Source organism: Helianthus annuus, chromosome 10, assembly GCF_002127325.2.
Source record: "Helianthus annuus cultivar XRQ/B chromosome 10, HanXRQr2.0-SUNRISE, whole genome shotgun sequence".
Taxonomy (NCBI): Eukaryota; Viridiplantae; Streptophyta; class Magnoliopsida; order Asterales; family Asteraceae; genus Helianthus; species Helianthus annuus.
Window position 1 is genome coordinate 91992391 of NC_035442.2, and position 25240 is coordinate 92017630.

Below are 25240 nucleotides of genomic sequence, written 5' to 3' on the forward strand. Positions count from 1 at the left end.
TATGGCAAACCTATTGCAATCTTCTGCATTATTTGAGACAGCTGTTTATGGACATCTTTAGCAAATAGCATCCCCCGTACCTGTATACAACAATTTCAACAAAGCATATCATAAGTTCAAACTTTCGAGCATGATTGGCATGACACAATACATTAGTTCCCTATATTGATTCTTGGAGGAGTTAAAACGGGCACTAATTATCCTTAGCCCTTTTGATGACTTTTGACATGTTGTGGGTACCCATGTCATTTTTAGCTCGCTTTTTTATTGATAATTGCTTGACCCATTTGAGATAAAAATATAACCCGAATCAACCCTTTCAACTGTTAGTGGGTACACCAACTGTTTAACCCTGCTTATTTGCGAACCTCGGTTTCACGAATTTTAAAGACTCAAAATATAAAAATTAGGCTTTCCATACCTTCCAATGCTTCTTCATCAGTGATGATATACTATTCGGCACAACCTCGATCTTTCAGAAAGCTATGCTCAGGTCCAATCCAGGGTATTCCAACCTACACATCACAAATAATTAAAAGTTTAACAGCCAAAAAACGCTTAAAAATATATACCAAATGAACACATAGAAAGCTTTAACATGTATGATGGTGCATTCCCTTCCTTGAGTCGAGTGTTGTGCTTTCACAACCTACACCATGTTCAAATTGGTCAATAAGAGACTAAGGGGGCACAAATTATATAACAAGCATGCATAATGAATAAATTATTTGGCGGACATTAATGAAAACAATATCAGGTAAACTTTTCCCAAAGTGGATGAATGCCAAAGAAGATAAAAAAATAATTTAGCAGGTCCAATATCAGGTTTTTCAATTTGACTAAAATAGCAAAAAGACCAGATTCAGTCCACCGTTTTTGTCATGCTGAAAATATAAAAGCTGCTAAATAGATATTCAATTAGTTAAGTTATCAATACTAATGTAAATATGTAAATATGTAACATCCGTCATGTAGGATCGATTGGTGACCCGAACGAGTCGTTCAGAGGTGTTTTCGTCAAGTACAGGTGCGGAAAACAAGTAAATGACGTAGGAATAGCTTGTATATCACTTTAATCTTCTTTTCTATTAATTTGACGATGAGTACAACCTGTTTTCGATCCGGCAGCACTTCGGTACGAAAATCAGGAACCGTTACAAATGAGATCGCTCCTATGGTATTTATAGGCAACTGGAACCGCTTATTGGACAGGCCCAATAAGCGGTCCAGATACATGTCATAAAAGCGGTTCATAATGTTGCCACAAGAGCGGCCCACAGACCCTATTTGACTAATAAGCGGCCCAACTATCAACATGTACCTATGAGCGATCCATACTCCTAAAACTTATACAATCTCACTATTTCTCGTATATTGTGCCCAGATCTAACATTTAAGACTTATGACTCGATACAAGACGTAATCAGCAGATGTAGTGCACCAACAGACTCCCCCTCAGATGTTGATGGAGTCGACTATCGAGTCACACCATGCTATATCTTCACATCTTCAGTCTTGATCAGTCTTCGAGCTTCTCTCTCTCTATCTACAGACTCCCCCTCTCGATTTACTGGTATTCTCATCTTCAGTAACATCTTCAGGATCAACGCCTGGCTTTCCTGCATAGACTCTACCTCAAAGTAAATTTCTTTTGCAAATTAATTTCAACAACTATGCACCAGCATTTTACATCCCTTAAAAACAATCTATGATGAACCACTTAAAGAAGGCTAGATTTAATGAAAACAATTATATTTACACAAACACTCCCCCTCAAATTTTGTTCATCATGTTTAGCACTCGGAATTTTGAAAATCAGTTTTCCAACATCAGTTGTCGAAAATCTTTTTGTCTTTTTCAAAATTTATGCTAAAACACACTAAAATCTTTTTGGATTTTCAATGTAAAGAAATGAAATGCATACAATGAAATATTTACAAACAATATTTTTGTGAGTTCGTGCAAGAGGATCATATCAGTTTTTGAGACATATCACCAACACCGTTAAGCTTGATTTCATTCTAAGTTTTAAACAATTTACCTAGATTGTCAGTATGTTTGTCCTCTTAAATTTTCAACACAAATTTCAAACGATTCGAGATACGATATTAATGTTTTAGAGACTTAAACTTAATTGTGTATCACTCCACTTGAATATACTCCCGTATCCAGATCCCAAATATTCAGTCTTACAGGTGAGTATACCACAGATGATATCTGTAAAGGGGTTAGATGCGAAACCGTGAGAGCTCAGGTCAGAACTTCCGTTCAGCAGAGAGATGACGGCTCGACTTTTGGTGGGTCCCCTTTAGAGGATCTTTTTGCATTTCAACAGCAGCGACTATCAATTTTATTGTTTCATCAGCATGCTGAGGGCGAAGCTTATGTTTCAAAGCTTTTAGCAGAAAGTATTATCCGGGGACTAGGTCAGTACTTCCATACAGCAGAAGTCCCGGAATAATACCCCAGATATCACTGAGTATAAAGACCTAGTATCTCAGAATACGGGACCTTTCAAACAAGATTTCGGGGGTTACCCATATATCCAAGAATAGTTACCCACGAATTAAGCAAGTTTGATTTAGGTTTATATCTCGTTTCAATTTACTAAATGTGCGAAAATCTACTGACACGTCCGCAGTAAGATTGTTTAACACTTTTTAACTTTACATTTCTTTAGCGTGCCGTGATAGTCCACTGATGTACTATCATTTCCTCTTTTTCGCAACAAAACTCATTTTTGAATTTTATCATGTTTTTGGCTTTTTTAAATTTTCAAATGTTTTTTGGATTTTCTGAAATTCCCTACTCCCCCTAAAATGCAAACACATTTTAAAGAAAATTTGAAAACTTCTAGATATTTGACCTACTAAAAACATAAAGAGTAAAACAAACTATACAGAAACTTGACAACCGACACTGAAGCACATCAAATCGCCATCCACTAGGCATAAACAATCTGAACTCCCCCTATCACAAACCATTTTCTCATTTAGATTTCAAAACACTTAAGTTTGTTTTAATCAAAATGATTTTTCGGAAAATGAATTTGTGTTGATAACAACCACTTGTAGGTTTATCAATTTTAAAAAACGGGGATGTGGTTCATCATCTTGTCTATCTTTTGTCATGAATAGTAAATCAAGTACAAATTAATGTCCCTGATTTACCATTTGCATCTAAGAACCTTCTGTACCACTTGTAAATGTAATTAACTCAACGTATCCAAGCATCTCAAAATCTAACCACAATTACCACTTGTGGGATCAAAATTACCACTTGTAGATACCCAAACAACTACCACATGTAGGAATATTACGTCTACATCACCAATATATCAATCAGAATACCGATTCCTGCTTCGCAATTAACCACCTGGAAGCTCCGGCATAGTCCTTCCACCTGCAAAACATTCAAACATTAATCACAATCATCCAAACAAATACATCAAAAACTAGAATGATGCCGATTCCTGATCCACGATATAAACTTGGGATCTCCGGCGTAGTCCTTAGACTATCATGGAAAACAAACATCCATCCAAGTCTTCTCAGACTTGACGGATTTCAACTCCTGAACAGTTGGGTTGTATGTAGCCTTTTTCGTGGCGTAAAAATCTTTGACCCCCTTTGCTCTCCCACTCAACATTTTTCCAAAAATCTTCTTAACATTCCCGTTGAATGTTTTCTCGACATCAAAATCATTCTTTTCTTTGTAGAACTGATTTGAAATTTCAGTTTTTCCCACTTTCTTTTTAACTTCGTCAAACTTCAATGATGGAAATTCCTCATCATTTAGTAAAGTTTTCTTCTCAACATGTGGCTCTTCTGGCTTTGTGGAACCAGATTCATCGCCGACATTCACTTCATCCTTCTTCGCAACCCAGACCTGGTTGTCTTTTCCTTTTTTCTCATACTTGTTCTTTTGTGAACATTCACCAACCTCGAATTTTGAATTCTCAAACATTCTAAGTTTTTCAGTCGGTGGTTCAACATCAACAATTTTCTCTTTCAACTTCTGAGAAACTCCCTGTTTTGCTTTGGCATTCTGTGTACAGTTCCATGCAATGTGACCAACTTCATTGCATCTGTAACAGGTTCGAGTCTCTTTTTGATAACAAATCTCATCTCCATTTTTCTTTTTCTCAGCAAGAAACTCTTTGTTGGACTGTCTCCAGAACGGTTTCTTCTGTTCCTCGTCTGAGCTTCCACCTAACACAAATTCAGATTTCATTTTAGAATTTTTCATATTTTTATCATTTTCTGGTGGAATAAAACCTAAACCTTTCTTTTTGTAGCTACGATTTTGGTTAGGTTTCTTTTGAAAATCAGAACCAGAATTGTAACCTTTTTTCTTGTTTAGACGTTGTTGAATTCTAGAAGTATATTTTTTAGGTTTTTCAAAATGGTTCAAAACTTTTAAGTCAGGAATATTAACCTCTACAAGTTTAAAAATTTTGTTGATTACTTCCGTTTTGATATTCAGTATCGGAAACTCTTTGTTGTAATATAATTTGTCAGAACCATTCAAAGTATAAACAACTTCGAATGTTTCATCATCCAAATTTGCTTTCGATAACAAAAATTCTTTACTATAACACCGTTTGACCGACGAATTTTGACTGTTGACTGACGACTTTGACCCTTCAGACTTAGATTTCGACTCGGACTCCTCATCAGTATCCAACACTTGATCGACCACCTTTTTGATTAATTCAGACTCATGATCAGTATCGGACAAGGTAAACGTGACATCGATGTTGTCTGGTAAAACGTCAATTGTGTCGGTTTTTAACTTTATATTGACTGCTTTCTCAAGTTGCTCCTCATTTGGTTTCCTAGGAGAATACCCATCCCAAATTGGAGGTGGACACTTGTTATAGCTAACAGTCGGTTTCTTACCACAGTCTTTCTTCTTCTTTGGCTTCTCGTCTTGAAAAGCTTCCAAACCTGCAACAGTTGGATAAACACGATCAATGAGATAATCAGAAGTAGTATAGCTTAACAATAACCGTCTAATTCTCTCGTTTTCGATCTTTTCAGTTTCCAACTCTTGCTTCCATTTTGCACTCTCTTCGATGTAGAAATTTATCGCTTTTTGTTTTGACATCAAAGTTGCATTCATCATTGTCAGTGCCTGTTCTCTTTCTGAGTTTGTTGTTTGGAGACCAGTTACTGTTTTGTTCAATATATCGTACGATTCTTTCACATAATTGAGGTTAAACAATAACTGCTCTTTCTTTTTCTCATACTCAGCTATGATGTCGTCTTTTGCTGCACACTCTTTGCAGGCTTCCAAACACTTCTCACACGGCTTGACAACTTCAACAATCTTCTCAACTTCAATGGTTTTAACAACTTCAACCACTTTTTCTACTTCAATCACCTTTTCTTCTTCTTTTACAACCTCAGTAATCTTCTCAGCAACATTTTCAACAACTTGAATATCATCTTCAGATTCAGTTTGTTGTTCTTGAGCAGCTCGTTTTTTCTTCAGTTTCTCCATCCGTTCTGCAAAATATAAATGAAAACTATCAGGAGAAAGATGAGACTTAGCAACATTCATATGTTTTTCCTCATCATCACTGCTGCTGTGATCAGGTGACTGATCAAACTGAACAGATTTTTCAGAATCACCATCAGAAACACCAGAATCAGACGATGTTTTATCAAATACAACTGGTTTTTCTGAAACAATTTCATTCTGTACACTCTCATCAGAACTCGATAAACTCTCATCTGAACCGTCTGAAATTTCTCCAGATCTTTCTGACAGTTCATCGGTACTTTCTGAATTTTCATCAGATGACACAAATTTTTCATCCTCACTTGGTACATTCACACCAATCGATTTCATCCAAGTAGCAAACAAATCTGGCTCTCGGACAATCTTGGCAATGAAAGCTTTGTATTCTCCCTTCTCATCCACAAACATATCCCAACTGAAACCTTCTGGTAGTTTCTCATCATCTTGATCGATAACTCGTGCTGCAGTGTCTTTGGATGATATATAATCACTCCAGCTGAAACCTACCAAGCATGCTCTTTTCGGATCTTCAATCCTTCTTCCGTGAGCTGTCTGAGGTTCCTGGGATTGACCAACTTGCTGATAAATAGCTTTGCGGTAGTAATCATCTTTCCCGAATGGATTCTGTGCTCCGCTAGCTTCTCTTCCTTTGCACTCCCGCTTGAAATGGCCTTTCTCCCTGCATCGAAAACAAGTAACTTTAGATTTATCAAAACCTAAAGTAGATACATGAGCGTCAAGAAAGTCATTTCTCCCGGTAATGGTTTTGAATTTCTCAGCTCGTCTAAGAACACTTGCAAGACACCACTTGATATCCATAAGTTCCATCTCTTCGGCGTCTATTTGATCGTAATCCTCTTTGGTGAGAATAGGATTTCCGATCCGACCAGCAACAAGACCCTCATAAGATAACAGAACTGAACCCAGAAGTGCCATGTGGTCTTTCGCAGTGTCTTCAGAGAAGCTTTGACCTTCTGGAAGGTTGAGAGCTATGTTGCACTGAATCACGTATCCGTTTCCAGTCTTTGTACCCTGAGACTGAAAGCTTGTGTTAGTCTCTTTCGGATTCACACTCGGAAATGATGAAAACCCGCTGCTAATCTTGCTTGAACTCTGATCAGCTCTTTCTGATGAATCACCAGCACTGAAGGCGGTTTGAATCTTTGGACTTCTTTCAGCTTCAAAAACTAGAACACTACCTTTATAGTACATTTTAACATCCTGTTGACCACTAGAACTGTTCATTCTAGCGATCTTTTGCTGTTCAAGATTCTGAGCCTCTAATTTTTCAATAAATTGTCCAATTGTCAGTCCGTCATAAACACCCGTGTTTTTCAATATCATTAAATACGTTCCCCACTCTTTCTGAGGTAACGCGTCAGCCAATTTATCCACATACTCTTCAGGTTTTTTATCAACACCAATCATTGTTAATGATCTCACTAAGTGACAATATCTTTCAATCAGCGTCTTAGTATCCTCTCCTGGTAGACTGCTAAAAAGATCAAACTCTTTCTTAAGCAATGCCTTTTTGCTTTTAACCATACTCGTACTTCCCTCGAATTTGATTTTAAGAGCTTCCCATATTGACTTAGTAGTTTTGTCGTGTTCTAACAGAATGAATATATCTTCTTTAATCGCTTGTTGCAATAAACTAATCATCATTTTTTCTGCTCTGTACATTGCACGTTCTTGATCTGTGAATTCAGATATCTGTTTGATAACATTCACCTCTGTTCTCGGTAACACATATTTCTTCAAGATACATTCCCATGATCTAAGATGATTTGCTTGAACCCAATTTTCAAATCTATCCTTCCACCCGTAGTATTCTTCAATACTCATCAGTTTCGGGGGTTTCTGGGTGGTTCCCGTCTCATTTTCAAGATTCATGGCTTGAGCAATCGCGGCTGGAGTACTCGGTGTAGCAAATGCGTTGAAAAATTCAGAACTCATGTTGACTTAGCACAATATTCAATACAACTGACAGAAAAGCGGTCCAAATATAGTTCCTTGGAGCGATTCAAGATATGATGTTCGAATGAGCGGTTCAAGGTGTGTTGTTCGAGCGGTTCAAGAAATATAGGATGAGCGGTTCAAAAGTGTGTTGTTCGAGCGGTTCAAGTCATCCGACCGTATAAGCGGTTCTAAACTCGTACAGATGAGCGGTTCACAGAAATTACTTTCGAGCGGTTCAAAAGTGTGCTGTATGAGTGGTCCGGATGAGCAGTCCGAATGAGCGATTCAAGTCAGAACGATCGAATGAGCGGTCCTAAATACGTACGAATAAGCGATTCAAGCTAGGTCCAATAAGCGATCCAGAAAAGCGATCCAACTTCGGACAACGATTTGACCCACTATTTCTTTGAATTTCAACCCCAAACTTTCAAGGGTTTGTCTTTATACCATCGCGCACAATCCCTGAGATTTTGAGCAAGTTTCGACCGTGAAAAATATCTGAAACTGAAAAAGAATGAGTAGAATATAGAATTTTCGACAATTTTTAGCTATTTCCAGTAGAACTCCTCCTCCTGAAGCTCTGATACCACTTGTAGGATCGATTGGTGACCCGAACGAGTCGTTCAGAGGTGTTTTCGTCAAGTACAGGTGCGGAAAACAAGTAAATGACGTAGGAATAGCTTGTATATCACTTTAATCTTCTTTTCTATTGATTTGACGATGAGTACAACCTGTTTTCGATCCGGCAGCACTTCGGTACGAAAATCAGGAACCGTTACAAATGAGATCGCTCCTATGGTATTTATAGGCAACTGGAACCGCTTATTGGACAGGCCCAATAAGCGGTCCAGATACATGTCATAAAAGCGGTTCATAATGTTGCCACAAGAGCGGCCCACAGACCCTATTTGACTAATAAGCGGCCCAACTATCAACATGTACCTATGAGCGATCCATACTCCTAAAACTTATACAATCTCACTATTTCTCGTATATTGTGCCCAGATCTAACATTTAAGACTTATGACTCGATACAAGACGTAATCAGCAGATGTAGTGCACCAACACGTCAAAATCGGACCTTCGAAATCCGACCCAGATTGTAAAACCGGACCCTTGCCAATAAAATAAAAATAAGAATTATTATTGTTATTATTATTATAATTAATCGTCACGTGTTGCATCGGATTAAAACCAGAATTTAACAGAAGTTTATAAGTGAAACCCAGTTAAATCATTTTAAAATTATAAAGGGATTAACTAAATACGTTAAAGATGGTAGTTAAAACAAGATTTAAACTTAAAAGAGGTGAAAATTGTCAAAATATCAAAGTTTCAAGGTAAGGGGGTTGTTTTGTAATTAATGGAAACCATAAAAATAGCAAATCAACTAACTAGGTTAGTCAACTCGGTTAACTCAGTTAGTTTTTTTCTATAAGAGGTTAACTAGGTTAGTTGTTATGTTAATTTTTATTAAGTTATCACCTAACTAGGTTAGCCATATAAGTTAACCCAGTTAGGAACATAATGCAACCTGGAGGGGCCAAAGTGGACAATTTTTGAAAGTTATATGTTTGGGAAATAAAAGAAACTAGAATTAAGCTCTCCCGCGTTGCGGCGGGGGCGTAAAACTATGTCAAATAGCACTAATACCACACCATCGCCAGCGACTGCCAACACTGAGTCATCCAGGACCCACGCGTTGCGACAAACTTATCAAACGAAAAAAAAATAAACGTAAAAATATTTAACCACACATGCACGTTGTGTCGTGTTAACTCGCATAATTTTGAACGAAACAAAAAAACGTTGAACCACACACGCACGTTGCGCCGTATTAACTCGCAAAATTTAGAACGAAACTTAAAACGAAAATTTGCGAAAGATGAAAAGTATAGGGGACCAAAGTTGAAGGTAAAAATGTTGTGATGTTAAATTGAAAATAATGAAAAGTTTTGAGTGAGAAGTGAAAAGAAATTTATGTGTGTTAAAGTTGCAAAATTTAAAAAGCTTTAGGGTTAAAGTTAAAAAATCAAAGTTTATTTTTTTTGAAAAAACACCAAAGCAAGAGGTATAACACCCCAAAAATGTTAGTTATTTATATTTATTGAAGGTAAAAATGTTATGAGGTTAAATTGAAAATAATGAAAAGTTTTGAGTGAAAAGTGAAAAAGAAATTTACGTTGGTTAAAATTGCAAAATTTAAAAAGCTTTTGGGTTTAAGTTAAAAAAAGAAAAAAAAAAAACCCAAAGCAAAAGGTATAACACTCTATGCATAAAAATGTTAAAGTAATTATATAATTAGGAAACTAAAAGTTGGTAAAAGGGGGAAAACATGAACCAATGGATGAACCTAAGAGAAAAATGAATTGTGCTTTAGTTAATTGTAACAAAGCTATAATGACTTGTACAAAATTGAATAGTAGAATTTACTCACAAAAACTTTTTATGAATTAATAGAGGGGAAATGAAACAAATAAAAAGAAACAGCTGAGGTCGAGATTCGAACCAGCGACCTCACCCTTTAAAAATTCCCACAACACCAGCTGGGCTACTACTGGTCTTTTTGGTTATAAAGCTGGAACCAATAATATAAATATGAGTTTCAAAGGTGGTTTAAAAGAAAAGAAGTAAAAAAGTGGGAAGCATGATTCGAACCTGGTACCAACAGATAATAAACTGACCAGCTGAACTATATCTCATTTTGTGATAATTTATGATCTGTTTAAAATAAATGCACAAACTGATCGCAATCATCTTCTTCCCCTTTTGATCTGAAACGCGATCCGTTATGCATAAAACACGACCCGAACATACGAAATGTTTTATCTGATGATTAGACTCTGTTTTAATGCCAATTAAATCGCAATGATGGAGAGTGATGGTCTAGCAACATAATCGTTTCCTTTCAAACTCCAATCGGTTGATTAGGATTCAATTATTCACACCATTAAAACACTATCAAGAACATATTTGGGTATCTTTTATTCCGCAAATCACCAAACAAGGCCTATACCATACGATTCTTCTGGCCAAACCATGTAAAACCCCACTGAAATTTCCTCGTTTTATCAACTGTACATCGCGAATTGGATCAAAGAACATTCTAGGGCTCCAAACTTCACGTGGCGATATCATCTTCAATTCTTAACCTTTTTCAGGTAATTCCAAAGCCTATTGTGCTTTATTTTTCATCCTCTACAAAAGACCTCTATCAATTTCAATGATAAGAGGCTGAATTATTCGAATTTAATTTTAATTGAAATTAGGGTTCTTCATGCATAGAATTTGGGGCTTTTAGATCTAGACCTATGTTTTGATGAAATTGAAAGAATAATGTTGTTATATATCATAGTAGCATGTTATGTGTAAATGTTGGAAATTTTTAGATATCAATTGGAATTTTGGTGAATTATTTTTGTTTTAATCATTAGATAAATCAAATAAAAATGCAAGATAATTTTATATATACTCAAAAAAATATTTTTATTGACTATTTCAGATTATATCAACACTAGGGAAATTCTATAAATTTTTTTCTGAATTTTTGGGAATTCATGAAATTTAATTTGGATTTATACATTATTTAATTATTTAAAAAAACTAGATTTTCACAAATAAATTCTATGAATATTTTTACTGATTTCTATCGATTTTATAACCGTAGTGGGAATTTATATAAATCTTCCATAATTTTAGATAATTATTTAAGTAAAGTTATGGAAATATTAAATAAAATAAATTCCTTTATATAATTAATCATTTTATGTGATAATCATTTAATCTGTGATATAAAAATTATTAGATGGTTTTAGTGAATTTGTTTAAATATGGGCATTTACAAAACTATTAAACCCTATTAAATTGATAATTCTAAGAATATATCATGGTAAATAATTATAGAAATCTATATGTAAATAAAATTATATTGGTTTGGTTATTTTGTCAAATAGTTATTTTATATAATTTAAAGTCCCCAAATAGGAGAACCCAATTTCCTAAAATTAATATATTGTCCATTCGTTCAAGTATTTCGTTATTTAGAATCTTGGTTATATTTAATCTAGGGTGATTTAGTCAATCGTTATACCTCGTGTACTCGTGCGATAATTCTCGTGGGTTAACTCTTCGCAACCTGTGAGTAATTTCTTCCATTTTCCCTTTTTAATCCTTTACAAATTTTGGGGTGCATCATGTTACACTTTTCGATTTACTTAACATGCTATGATCAAGTGTTATTATGTGAACGTCTTATGTATATTCTATTATTCTATATGCTATCTGATGTCAAGTCTATTGCATGCTATTGAGTCTAGTGGATCCACACGGCTGACTAGGTTCCCCACGGCCATGGGTTGTAGCCTAGTATCGCCAACAGTATTAGACTCACTCCTCGGGGCTTGAGCCTAATGCACACTATTATCAGGAGTCTATTTATTTTGGTTGGTTGTGTTGTTATTGATGGTGTATTCTTGTTTGGTAAATTTGGATTTATGGATATGTTGACTATGTTGATGATATGAGACCATTTACACACTAACCTTGAGGTGCATGTTAAAAATAATTTTTTTAAATAAATAAATATAAAACTGTTTTCTATAAAATGGAGGAAATTATTCACCAACTTTTTTGTTGACCCAAAAATATATTTTTCTAACGTGGTGCAGGTTTTCAAAGTTGATGATCAAGTGATGTGGACACGTAGCATGGGCCTTAGGAAAATAAATTGAAATCTTGATATGTTTGTTTGAACAATGTATGAACAATTTTGATTATTATATGTTATGTGACTATTTAAATGGATATGCTTTAAATATTGAAACAATAATTAGTTGTCATGAGCTATGGGCAATCATCATGCCCCGATACCTTTCCGCTGCGGGTCGGGGTGTGACAAAATACATAAAGAAATCATTAACTTGTTTATTTACAAACCTTGAACTCGCCACATTGCTTTTCAATGTCATGTCCAAATTACAACAGTAATGATAATCAAACTAAACCTAACACCAAATTGGAAATCCCTAAATTAAATTTGTTATATTATATCATATAAATATAAGAATGTTTGCTGGAACAAAAATAAAAAGTTAAGAACCAAATCAGCTTTAACTTTTAAGAAATTACTTACCATCCTTTAGGACATTGTTGACTTATGTGAGGCTTCAATATCAGAGTCCCTGAACCCATCAATTGAACTAACATGGCAAAAAAAATAAAAAAAAATTAAACATAAGTTGCAAAATTGAAAACCCTAACCACCATTGTTATGTGCAGACAAAAATTTGCAAATCTGCTAGCAAGTAAAGCAATTAATAAATTAAAACAACACAAACCTTCTAAACCCTTATAGAGATACGAAGCCATAATTAAGACGTTGCAATCAGAACCGGCAAAGCTATAATCGACACAAAGCCTTAACATAGACACGAAGCCCAAATGAAACCTTAATCGGTACAAATCCTTGAAAGAGACGTCATTGCCGCTGCTCAACCGCCAGAATATACCCCCATCGTCTTCTTCATCTCTACCAATCTGTTCCAACATCATCGCAGTTCTTGGTATGAGAGGAAAACAGAAACATGGATACGGATAGTGAGGGGATTGTGGCTGTGGATGTGGGTTTTGAGGAGAGAAGAAAGGGACAGAGAGAGACGGTGGGTTTTCAAATTATTTCAAGAGGATTCTATGCTTTTGGGATTGTTAGATTTGAGGAGTGATTTGAATTTTGAAAAAGTTCCGCCCAAAAGGGCCGCCCAAATTTCACAGCTATAGAGCATGTGTTGAAAGAAGTTTTCAACACTTTGTGCTTAAATGCTTGTACAATGGGCTTCAAATGGTTGTACAATGGCAAATGACCATTCTTGCCCTTCCTATATGCTTATTAAAGTAGTATATATATACATACATATATATATATATATATGCTTATTCTTCTCCAAAAAATAATATATTCCGTTTTTGTTTGAGAAAATGTATATTTCTTCCAAAAATAATATATCCTCTAATATTTCCAAGAAAATACATATTTTTATTCACCCAAAAATAATATATTTTCTTCTTGTCAAAACTATGATATAAGTTTGACAGAAAGTTCCTTTATTTGTTGCTGCACTTGTCCAGCTCAACCTTTTATCAAGTCCAAACTTAAAACCACCATAACTTATGATTCGTAAGTCCGTTTTAGGTGATTCTTTTTCCTACGCGTCCGTAATTAAATTACCAACGCATCTATCAAGATTAATATATCAAAAATTGGATGTACGGGCTGAAAGTATATAAATGCCTTATGTATTTATTTGACCCGTTTAGCTTTTGTATTAATTTAACCACTAACAAATTTTATGTCCGCAAGACGTATTTACCAAACATCCGGGGCTTATGATCACCAGTGTTTCATTACCAAATCAATGGTTTCATGCTCTTGTAATCCGTCATTGCCAAATGCTATTCTAAACACACTTTTACTACTTACTAAACAATTATTTGACCCTTTTGGCTCATTTATGGAATCCTCCACTTCTAATGACTACCAAACAATTGTTATTCAAGTTTACGACATGACTAACTAATAGTGATCTACGTCACTTTTACTAACGCTACCTTTTCTACTAAACATAATTCCGAATATCCATAATTAATCATACCATAATGTAACGGGATCACGGTTACATACCTTCAAAGCACACCCTTCAATCGCGCGTACCACCGGCTTGTCCACTTGACACTCTGGTTTCCTTTCCTATATAGTTCAACCACAACCCGTTTAGAACTCTTTTGCTTAACATATAACGCATAGTTCGCCATAATTCTACAAACATGCGTTTTAGCTCAAATTTCCAGTTTTAAGTCTTCTTTTAGGCATTTTCACAAACACCTTAAGGGCATAATTTCTCACAATCTATCATCAAGTTCATAACTTTTTATTTAGCCAAGATTAACGTTAATTAGGCAAATTTACATAAATTTTAACATCAACATTTAAGAAATTACTTCATAAAACTCAGATTACACTAGAACAAGAATCATAATCCTAGTGTTTATCATGTTTCTACAAAACCCATTAATCACCTACAATGGTGATTATGAATCTCACAAGTATTAAGCAAAATTTCAACAAGAAATCGACTAGGGTTTATCCCTAGACACCATATTATTCCAATTTCATCCATACAACACTCATGCAACATCAAATTCGAATTTCCTATGTTCATCCAGAAATTTAAATGGAAGTTTTCTACAAAATTTACATACCTTATGATCCCTTCACTGAGGTGATCACTAATCTATGTTCGGATTTTGATTTGGGACTGAATTTGGTCTTCAATTTTGATCAAATAGTATGAACTAGGGTTTTGGAGGAGTTTTGGTCGCCCCCTCTGTGTTTGATCGAACCCAGCACACACACAAGTGTGTGTTTTGTGTTTAAAATATGTTTTTATTATAATTAGTTTCAATTTAAACACCTTTGGTCCCTCTAATTTCCTTTAGTTCATATTTTGAGTGTTTTAACCCACTTATAAGTGACTACAAGACTTTTATCTAACTAGGTCATTTTTAATCCTAGTTAGTTCATCTGTTTATTTATTGACATCACATTTATAATAAAAGATTTATATTTTCGGGGTGTTACAGCGGGTTTCTTCTTTCTCCCCCGTTTCCGGTCTAGAAGCCTTCTTCTCTTTTTGGGTTTGGGTTTTTCCTGTGCTTGGAACACAATTGGCTCCTCGGTATCAGCCTGATAACCGAACTGGTTTCCGGTAGTCTCCATATCAGTAGAATGGATTGTGAAATTTCGGAGAGCCTCCGATAATTCATTCATGTTGTTAGTCACACATAAAGAAAACACAAAAGTCCAAATTAAATTTTAATTATTGTAAATTTAATTTTCACATAATCACAAAATTGCAAATTAAAATGCAAGTATTTTTCAAATAATTAATTGGCTTAAATCAGTGGCTCTGATACCACCTTTTTCCGTCACGGCCCCCGACCCGTTTTACCCGGTTCAGAAGCCGCGGAACAGAAACCTGTGGTATTGGTGTTTAATTGGCAGCGGAAATTTTAACAGGATCATTTAAACTGAAAACACCCATTTATTTTATTATAAGTTTCGGGATAAACCCCGTATTTTACAATAAAGAAATTTCACAGGGAAATTCCCGGGTTACAAAAAACATGTTTATTTATTTACTGAGCCACTTCATTCAAGCTGGAGTGCTACACGATATTTTTCCTTGTTCATAGTAAATCACCTGAAATATGTTTTAAAAAGATTTGATTAGCGGGAAATACTGTCAATTGCCCCTATCTTATAATTATCTGGTCCAGTTGTCACTCGACCGGATCTGTGACTGTGGTCATATCCCTATTGGGTCATGTCACCCAAAAGTTACATGTATCACTATTTAGGCTCGCCCACCTAAAAGTGATAATACATCAGTAATGTGCACAATACCCCACTTACTGCCAGTAATTTAAGATTTGCAAAGACTTAATCCATGTAATTATAACTGGAAAACATTTAGGGTTTTGCAAAGTAATTTGATAAAAACAGAATGACTCACATTGCAAGTTTAAATGGTTAGAGTCTGCCTACTGATTAAGCCGATAACATAGTTAAATATAAAATGCAAAAGAAACTAGGTCAGTAACTTAATTCAACATTTACGATAATTTCATGAGATCGAAACCCTCACGACGTATGACAAAGTATAGCCCGAATTCAGGCAGCACTTAAACATCCATCGGATCGGTTTTAATCGATCGGACATTGTATCGTAGCAGTGATCGAGTTATTTCCCTGTTATCGTAGCAGAGATTCGAGATTTTGAGTGTTATTGGAAAGATCAGAGCACAAAACAATGTACGAAACGAATTTTTACGTCGTAACGGTCAATCCATGCAAGTGCCACTCCCCTGGATTTTATACTGGATTTTTGACTCCCCCGCGTGTCACGCGAGGTCCCCTAGACCCTGGCGCGTGTCGCCACTGTCACACCCTGACTTTTGCGGAAGCGTGATTTGGTGTGACTTGCTTAATATCATTGCATTCGACCATAACAAACAACTATATGATAATACCAAGATGTTCATCCATAAATAGTTTTCAAAATAATACAACCGTCATTGTTTAACATCAGAGTAAGACTTCAAATTTAGTTCTCATGACCACCAAAGCTTAAAGTTCCATACTGGACTTCACAAATGACACTAATAAGAGCGAGCTTTGGAACCATGTATTCTATCAAGGATAAATCATATGACTCAAACCCTTCAGTACTGGATGACATCTTTTATTTTAAACACAACTTGAAATCCTGAACGCCCGCCAGATCCATAACCACTTTCCTGCAATACATGTAGTTTGAAAAATCAACAAAAGTTGAGCGAGTTCATGTGTGTGTTTGTGGATAAAACTTTGAAACATTTGTAAGTATGTTTGTATGTACTTGAAAACCCGGTATGAAAGCAAGAAGGAAACAGATCAATTAATGTGTAGCTAATACATTAATATTTGTGACGTGATGCAGGAAAACTCAAACCTAGCAGATTTGTCAATAAGACATAGTCACCACATGGTCCACTCGTCGGACTCATGGGTGGGGCTCGCTACACCCAAATAGATCTATCACTCATGTCCCTCGGTCCTACAAAGAGGATTAATGGCCTTAAGCGTCATACCCACCACTCACATGATCTAGCAGTACCCTTCCTTAGCTAACCATACCATGTATAAATGTTTGTAAATAGTTTGTAACATGTACTTCACCCCGAAGTTATAAAACCGAAAACAGTTAAAAGAAAAGGGGGCCATGAACTCACAGGTTTGCGTTCTTCGAATCCGCATGTAACTCAAAGTTTCCTCTGGTGTACACGACTACCTACAACGTACTATGGTCTATTAGACGAGCGGGTCATGCCTTGACTTAGTATTAATTAGTGCCTTTGAGTTACGTTTCCAAGTGTCTTCGTCATTATTCCAAGTTATATAATTATTTGTTAAAATAATAAACATTTTTATTTAAATTATATTTATTAAAATTTTGGAATAATAGTTAAAACAATATATATTTTAACTTGGTACTTTTCAAGTATTTATACTTGTATTTCCTTCCCAAGGATGGGTGTACTTGTATTCGCATTCTTATTTTGTATATTTTTTTCCATATTTTGGGGTCGTATTCCGGCGTGTATTTATACGTACGAAAACACGTATTTCTTGTAATTATTAAGTATTCTTATACTTAATGTTATATCAATTTCTCCGGAATAATATTTCTAGTAAAAATATTTTAATATATATTTCCCAAAATATATATTACGAGGAATATTACTTAGAAAATTATTTATAATTTTCCTTTAGCAAAAATATTCGTATTTTAATTTAAATTCCAAAAATAATATATTTCCAAGTCTAACTTGGAATATATATATATATATATATATATGTATGTATATATATATATATATGTATATATATATATATGTATGTATATATATATATATGTATGTATATATATATATGCACACACTAGCCATTTACCCGCGCGATGCAGCGGGAGTGACGATTTACAATAGGATACCCGTTTACCATTAGTTTATCAGTCGTCTCGTGATATATTGTATAGTACTTAAGTTAGTTTTCTTATTCCTGATATATTGGCACTCGTTTTTCTGTTAGTTTATCGATTCTTTGGTGATATACTTTTATTAATTTTTTTCTATTAGTTTATCGATTCTTTGTCAGTTTTTTTATTCGTAGCATTGATATGGTCTATCTATTTTATAATCATCCAAGAAAGTCTTTTTCCACATATCAATCAATGAGTGGTAAATACAATGGTGAAGTGGGATAAGATGATAGTGAAATGATGTTAAAATGGGATGCGACACTTACACATGATGGTTATAGTGTAATGGGCAATTTATGGTAATTAATAGTGGCATACGAAAACAAGTTTGTATATTTTATTAATTTTATTTTAAAGATAAAAAATCCTATATGATAAATTGATAATAAAAATATATACAAACTTATGTTGGGCCCATTAGACTTGGTCAGTTATAAAAAAACACAAGTTAGTGCAAAGTTAACAACGTAGTGCTATAACATAGTAAGTGTTAAGTTGAGAGTGTTGAGTTGAGGGTGTCGAGCATTAACGTGTTAGTTGAGAGTGGTAGCAACCAGTAGCCAATAATTGGGGGTGATAAAATCCAATAACCCACTAAACAAACTTTGGGTTGTTTAATTTTTTTAAATTTTACATAACCAACAAATCAAAAAGTTAGTCAATTTACCCCAATTAACCAAAGTTGAAAACTGTAAACCAGTCAAACAAAAAAAAAGCAAAAGTTGAATGCCAAAAGTCTTGTAAATCAGTGTAGCCAAACATTTCTGATAAAAATTTAAGTCCAAAACTGAAAACTCTCCTTAAAAGCTTTCATATCTTATGCCTTGATAGCATACTTTCTCAATGGAAAATACTTTTTCTTCTTCTCTCTTTCTGTCTTCAACGAAGCCTACATTAAAAATAAACTAATATGATTAAAAAAATCCACAACTTGAATAAATAGAACATACACACAACAAATCATGTAAATCAAATGGATAACTATTCTTTGGGGCGTAAACCATACACTATTACAACCAGAGGTCTACAAATCAATTTTTTTTATTAAAAAATGGTCCGGTTTTTTAACCGGTTTTGATTTTTTATGGCACAAAAAAAACCAGTTTGATGCGAGAACCCAAACGGGTACTGACCAGTTCGGTTTTTAACTTGTTTGGGCAAAAAACCCGGTTTTTATAACTAATTCGGCTTTTAAACCGGTTATAAATGTAGCAAACAAGTCTAAAAACGTCGAGTCGGGTTAAGCCCGAACCGGTTTCACTTTTTTCCGCTTCGATCCTAAAACCGATTTTTGTACAAGTCTAATTACAACTCTGGCATTAAGTGCAAAGAAGCCAAGTCGTTTGTGAGCTACTTGAGCAAACAAACTAAAATATCATGAATCAAACCCACCCTAAAGCTAAAAAATAGAACTCAAGTGCGCTTGACTCATTCACACCCACCCTTCGTTACGATGTATAATACCAATATGACACCACATAAATCGTAAAGTAAAATATAAACATGGTGAGACAATCTATCACAACAATGAACATGATGCAACTATTAATCTATCAATTTTATAATGTACTTGCAAAATTTTTTATAATAACCCGAGATAAACACACCCGTACCTGATGCTTGGTTAGACATCTACGAATAGCTCAGGCTTTCTTTGGACGTAAATCAAGAGGCAAGTACTTCTTGTTCTTGTAAGCTTCCCTAAGAGCAGCCTTCTGGGTCTGTGAAATCACGGTCTTCTTATCGGTCCGAGACACGGATTCTCGTGACATAGGTACCGTAGGGGCGTTCCTCCCAACACCGTTGAACCACTCTTTAAGTTTATGTGCCTCGGGAAAATCAGATTCTATAACCAGCTGGCTCGAGGATATGGTCCCGATAGACTTCCCGTTATATTCATGCACTCTAACAGACTTCACAGTTAGTATCGGGAATTGACCAGAATCCAACATGGTTTGAATTTTTTGGATATAAATAATTAGGAGTGTAATAACAAATACATTATTCATATAATCTTCCTGAACAGCTCATATTTGGGGTATGAGCTGGGACCAAAATCCGAATTGAATTGGCTTCTCTAACGGTCTGAAAACTCAAAAGCCGAATTCGAATTCAGTTCAACTCGAATTTTGGTTTTTTCGAGTATGATTCAAAAACTGAACTCCCCTACTTTAAATACATGCACAGAGGTAGATGATTGGTGTTTCAAGGTCAAAAAGATGCGAACCGGGTTGAACGATTGTTCGGGATTGTTGGAAACAATGATCGCTTTTCGAGTCCCAAAACAACAAACTCCCATTGTCACCTTTTCATCATAAAGATCAATATCAATAAATGAACACATATTCGGGGGGGGTCAGAAAACCTTATAAATGCAGTCATTTCTGTTACAAAAAAAAAAAAAAAAAAAAAACTCTCACCTCCAGTAGGCAGTAGCCAATACTCCCTCTTGATTAACTGTCATCGCTAGACCAGTTTCTTGTTGCTGTTTTCCAATGAAATTTGGCTCGTTGCAGTCGTAGTGGAAACACTGTTCAGTGCAATTCTCTTATTAGTTATTTGTGGAGTTTTAGGTTGAATTTCGTCAATAAATTTCACATTCTCATCCTGAAAAAGCATAAATTATTCTAAATTCAAATAAAATTCTGGGATTTGTCATTCTGATCATACCTTGAGACCTTGAAAGGATTCGAGTTTGTTTTTTGGTTCCAGCTATTTTTCTAATTCTGACAGATGAATTCCATTGAAATCCAACCCAAAAACTTGAGTACAAGTATATAATCTCTGTAACCTTCAAGTCTGTTATGGCAAACCTTTTGCAATCTTCTGCATTATTTGAGACAGCTGTTTACGGACATCTTTAGCAAATAGCATCCCCCGTACCTGTATACAACAATTTCAACAAAGCATATCATAAGTTCAAACTTTCGAGCATGATTGGCATGACACAATACATTAGTTCCCTATATTGATTCTTGGAGAAGTTAAAACGGGCACTAATTATCCTTAGCCCTTTTGATGACTTTTGACATGTTGTGGGTACCCATGTCATTTTTAGCTAGCTTTTTTATTGATAACTGCTTGACCCATTTGAGATAAAAATATAACCCGAATCAACCCTTTCAACTGTTAGTGGGTACATCCCAACTGATTAACCCTGCTTATTTGCGAACCTCGGTTTCACGAATTTTAAAGGCTCAAAATATAAAAATTAGGCTTTCCATACCTTCCAATGCTTCTTCATCAGTGATCATATACTATTCGGCACAACCTCGATCTTTCAGAAAGCTATGCTCAGGTCCAATCCAGGGTATTCCAACCTACACATCACAAATAATAAAAAGTTTAACAGCCAAAAAACGCTTAAAAATATATACCAAATGAACACATAGAAAGCTTTAACATGTATGATAGTGCATTCCCTTCCTTGAGTCGAGTGTTGTGCTTTCACAACCTACACCATGTTCAAATTGGTCAATAAGAGACTAAGGGGGCACAAATTATATAACAAGCATGCATAATGAATAAATTATTTGGCGGACATTAACGAAAACAATATCAGGTAAACTTTTCCCAAAGTGGATGAATGCCAAAGAAGATAAAAAAACAATTCTGCAGGTCCAATATCAAGTTTTTCAATTTGACTAAAATAGCAAAAAGACCAGATTCAGTCCACCGTTTTTGTCATGCTGAAAATATAAAAGCTGCTAAATAGATATTCAATTAGTTAAGTTATCAATACTAATGTAAATATGTAACATCCGTCAAAATCAGACCTCCGAAATCCGACCCGAATTGTAAAACCGGACCCTTGCCAATAAAATAAAAATAAGAATTATTATTGTTATTATTATTATAATTAATCGTCACGTGTTGCATCGGATTAAAACCAGAATTTAACAGAAGTTTATAAGTGAAACCCAGTTAAATCATTTTAAAATTATAAAGGGATTAACTAACTACGTTAAAGATGGTAGTTAAAACAAGATTTAAACTTAAAAAGGTGAAAATTGTCAAAATATCAAAGTTTCAAGGTAAGGGGGTTGTTTTGTAATTAATGGAAACCATAAAAATAGCAAATCAACTAACTAGGTTAGTCAACTCGGTTAACTCAGTTAGTTATTTTCTATAAGAGGTTAACTAGGTTAGTTGTTATGTTAATTTTTATTAAGTTATCACCTAACTAGGTTAGCCATATAAGTTAACCCAGTTAGGAACATAATGCAACCTGGAGGGGCCAAAGTGGACAATTTTTGAAAGTTATATGTTTGGGAAATAAAAGAAATGAAACAAATAAAAAGAAACAGCTGAGGTCGAGATTCGAACCAGCGACCTCACCCTTTACAAATTCCCACTAACACCAGCTGAGCTACTACTGGTCTTTTTGTTTATAAAGCTGGAACCAATAATATAAATATGAGTTTCAAATGTGGTTTATAAAAGAAAAGAAGTAAAAAAGTGGGAAGCATGGTTCGAACCTGGTACCAACAGATAATAAACTGACCAGCTGAACTATATCTCATTTTGTGATAATTTATGATATGTTTAAAATAAATGCACAAACTGATCGCAATCATCTTCTTCCCCTTTTGATCTGAAACGCGATCCGTTATGCATAAAACACGACCCGAACATACGAAATGTTTTATCTGATGATTAGACTCTGTTTTAATGCCAATTAAATTGCAATGATGGAGAGTGATGGTCTAGCAACATAATCGTTTCCTTTCAAACTCCAATCGGTTGATTAGGATTCAATTATTCACACCATTAAAACACTATCAAGAACATATTTGGGTATCTTTTATTCCGCAAATCACCAAACAAGGCCTATACCATACGATTCTTCTGGCCAAACCATGTAAAACCCCACTGAAATTTCCTCGTTTTATCAACTGTACATCGCGAATTGGATCAAAGAACATTCTAGGGCTCCAAACTTCACATGGCGATATCATCTTCAATTCTTAACCTTTTTCAGGTAATTCCAAAGCCTATTGTGCTTTATTTTTCATCCTCTACAAAAGACCTCTATCAATTTCAATGATAAGAGGCTGAATTATTCGAATTTAATTTTAGTTGAAATTAGGGTTCTTCATGCATAGAATTTGGGGCTTTTAGATCTAGACCTATGTTTTGATGAAATTGAAAGAATAATGTTGTTATATATCATACTAGGTTAGTAACCCGTGTATTACACGGATTGAACAACAAAAATGATAAAATTAATAAAATTGTAACGCAAGTTGAATAGTCATAGCAATAACAAACATAAATTCAAAAGGATCGTACCGATAACTAACATACACTAAAAGTATTAAATTTTGGGAATGTAAAACAAAATTATGAGATTAGATACAACTCAAAAATGGCATAAATAAAAACTTCTATTAAAAAACCAAAAAGATAAAAAAGTAAAGGTAACACCTATAACTTACAAATCTCGAAAGACTTCTTTGTGTACAACATTTGTTGTTTTGTTGGTAACTTTACCATCTTTATCTCAAATGATTCTCGCCTTGAGTTTGTGGCTTTCGAGTAACACATCAAGGTCACTGATGAGAGTAACTTTATTTAAAGCCATTAAACTGTGGATGTTAAAAAAAGTAAATTAATGAAGCATGTTGGACAATAAAATGATAAAATTCATAAAAGTGTATCACGGGTTGAATAATCATACCAATAAGAAACACAAATTCAAAATGATTGTACCAATAACAAATGACTTCTAACAAAAAAACCCTTTTGCTGATATCCTATCTAGTAGCTAAGCTTCTTTTAGTAATACAGTTAAAATATCTTGTTATTTAGAACTTCAAAAAGTCAATTGACGGATAACAAAATCAAAAATCATATGCATGCATAGATCTCTTAGAAAGTAATACATCAGTAGATCACAAATTCATAGCTCACTTTACACAAATCCTTTAACTGTTTAAACTATTTCAATGCTCTATCTACATTCTAACCCTAGAACAAAGTTAAACCACAAAATATCCTACATTCTCACAGCCCTAATCCTCCAAAATCAAAATACATTCATAAAAAACAAACCACAAAACCCTACCTAACCTTCTTCCATAATCAACATACTTCAAAAGTCCCCAAAATAGTCATATCAATATATCATCTAATTAACATCCATAACTTCAAAAAATCAATCAACCAACAACTAAACTAAAAACTCACACACATTAACCTCATTTCACACCGTCCGATCTTCATCTTTTACAAATCTTCCAGAAACTCACAGATCACAAATTCACATCATATTAACAAATAGAGAATATTATCAAACAGTCGGTGAACCAAATTATCATACACACTTGTAACACAGTTCGAATGAAAATAAAAGAAGATAAAATAAAATAGAAAACTAACCTGAAATTTAAGCTAATACTCGTAATTGAGAGAAGCCGTATGCAGTGGAGAATTAGATAGTAACACCGATCACATATATATAGCTCCATTAGCAGGATAAAAAGCTAAACAATGTGGATTTGAATTTGAAATCTGAAATCTATCTGTAATCAAAATCGAGGAAAAATAGGAACACTAATCTGAAGACATCAACTGCTGGATTCAGTTTTACTATTACATTATGAATTGAGGAGTGATTGTTGACCTAACTCTCTGATTAAGAATGCCATGAAAGGGGACGTGGAGAGTCAAAGGAAAGTTGCTCTAAATAATAGAAAAGGTAAAAAAAAAAGAGGAATATGCTTTAAGACGAGAAGTTCACCAAAACCAAACATATACATATTTAAGTCTTTAATAAGCTTGAGCTATAATGGGTCACTGTAGCTACAAATTATAAATATGCAATCGTTTTGGGTCGTAGGTTTTTTTGGATTTATTCTATTAACGAAAGCCAGATATTTAAGTCTTGTTCATAAGATACTAACTACTTAAATTAAAATATAATAGAACTAAATATAGAACTCCTAATATAACGTAAAGAATAAATGTGATTATTGTAGATTTGTTTTTCTCCATATATCCCTTTTACGTAATAATAGTTGTCAACAATATACTTACTTTTAGGAACTAATTTAGTCAAGATAATAATTAGATTATTAAATAAAAAATGTGAAAATTCTATAAAAATTTCCCTCCAAATT

General features: G+C 34.4%; 4 long non-coding RNA genes across 4 annotated transcripts; 1 reads left to right on the forward strand and 3 right to left on the reverse strand.

Moving 5' to 3' along the window:
• Positions 1 to 10: 10 nt before the first annotated feature.
• Positions 11 to 12792, reverse strand: LOC110885543. Its single transcript, XR_004869139.1, has 4 exons — positions 12617 to 12792; positions 599 to 649; positions 422 to 515; positions 11 to 80 (listed from the first exon to the last, which is right to left on the reverse strand). It is a non-coding gene; the product is annotated as an uncharacterized LOC110885543 (long non-coding RNA).
• Positions 10235 to 12194, forward strand: LOC110885544. The gene is made up of 3 exons (XR_002562293.2): positions 10235 to 10646; positions 11553 to 11622; positions 12153 to 12194. It is a non-coding gene; the product is annotated as an uncharacterized LOC110885544 (long non-coding RNA).
• Positions 12793 to 20199: 7407 nt separating the features above from the next.
• On the reverse strand, positions 20200 to 20677 carry LOC118482891. The gene is made up of 2 exons (XR_004869140.1): positions 20540 to 20677; positions 20200 to 20424 (listed from the first exon to the last, which is right to left on the reverse strand). It is a non-coding gene; the product is annotated as an uncharacterized LOC118482891 (long non-coding RNA).
• A 123-nt stretch (positions 20678 to 20800) lies between these two features.
• LOC110885542 lies at positions 20801 to 21818 on the reverse strand. Its single transcript, XR_002562290.2, has 3 exons — positions 21523 to 21818; positions 21346 to 21439; positions 20801 to 21002 (listed from the first exon to the last, which is right to left on the reverse strand). It is a non-coding gene; the product is annotated as an uncharacterized LOC110885542 (long non-coding RNA).
• Positions 21819 to 25240: the final 3422 nt, after the last annotated feature.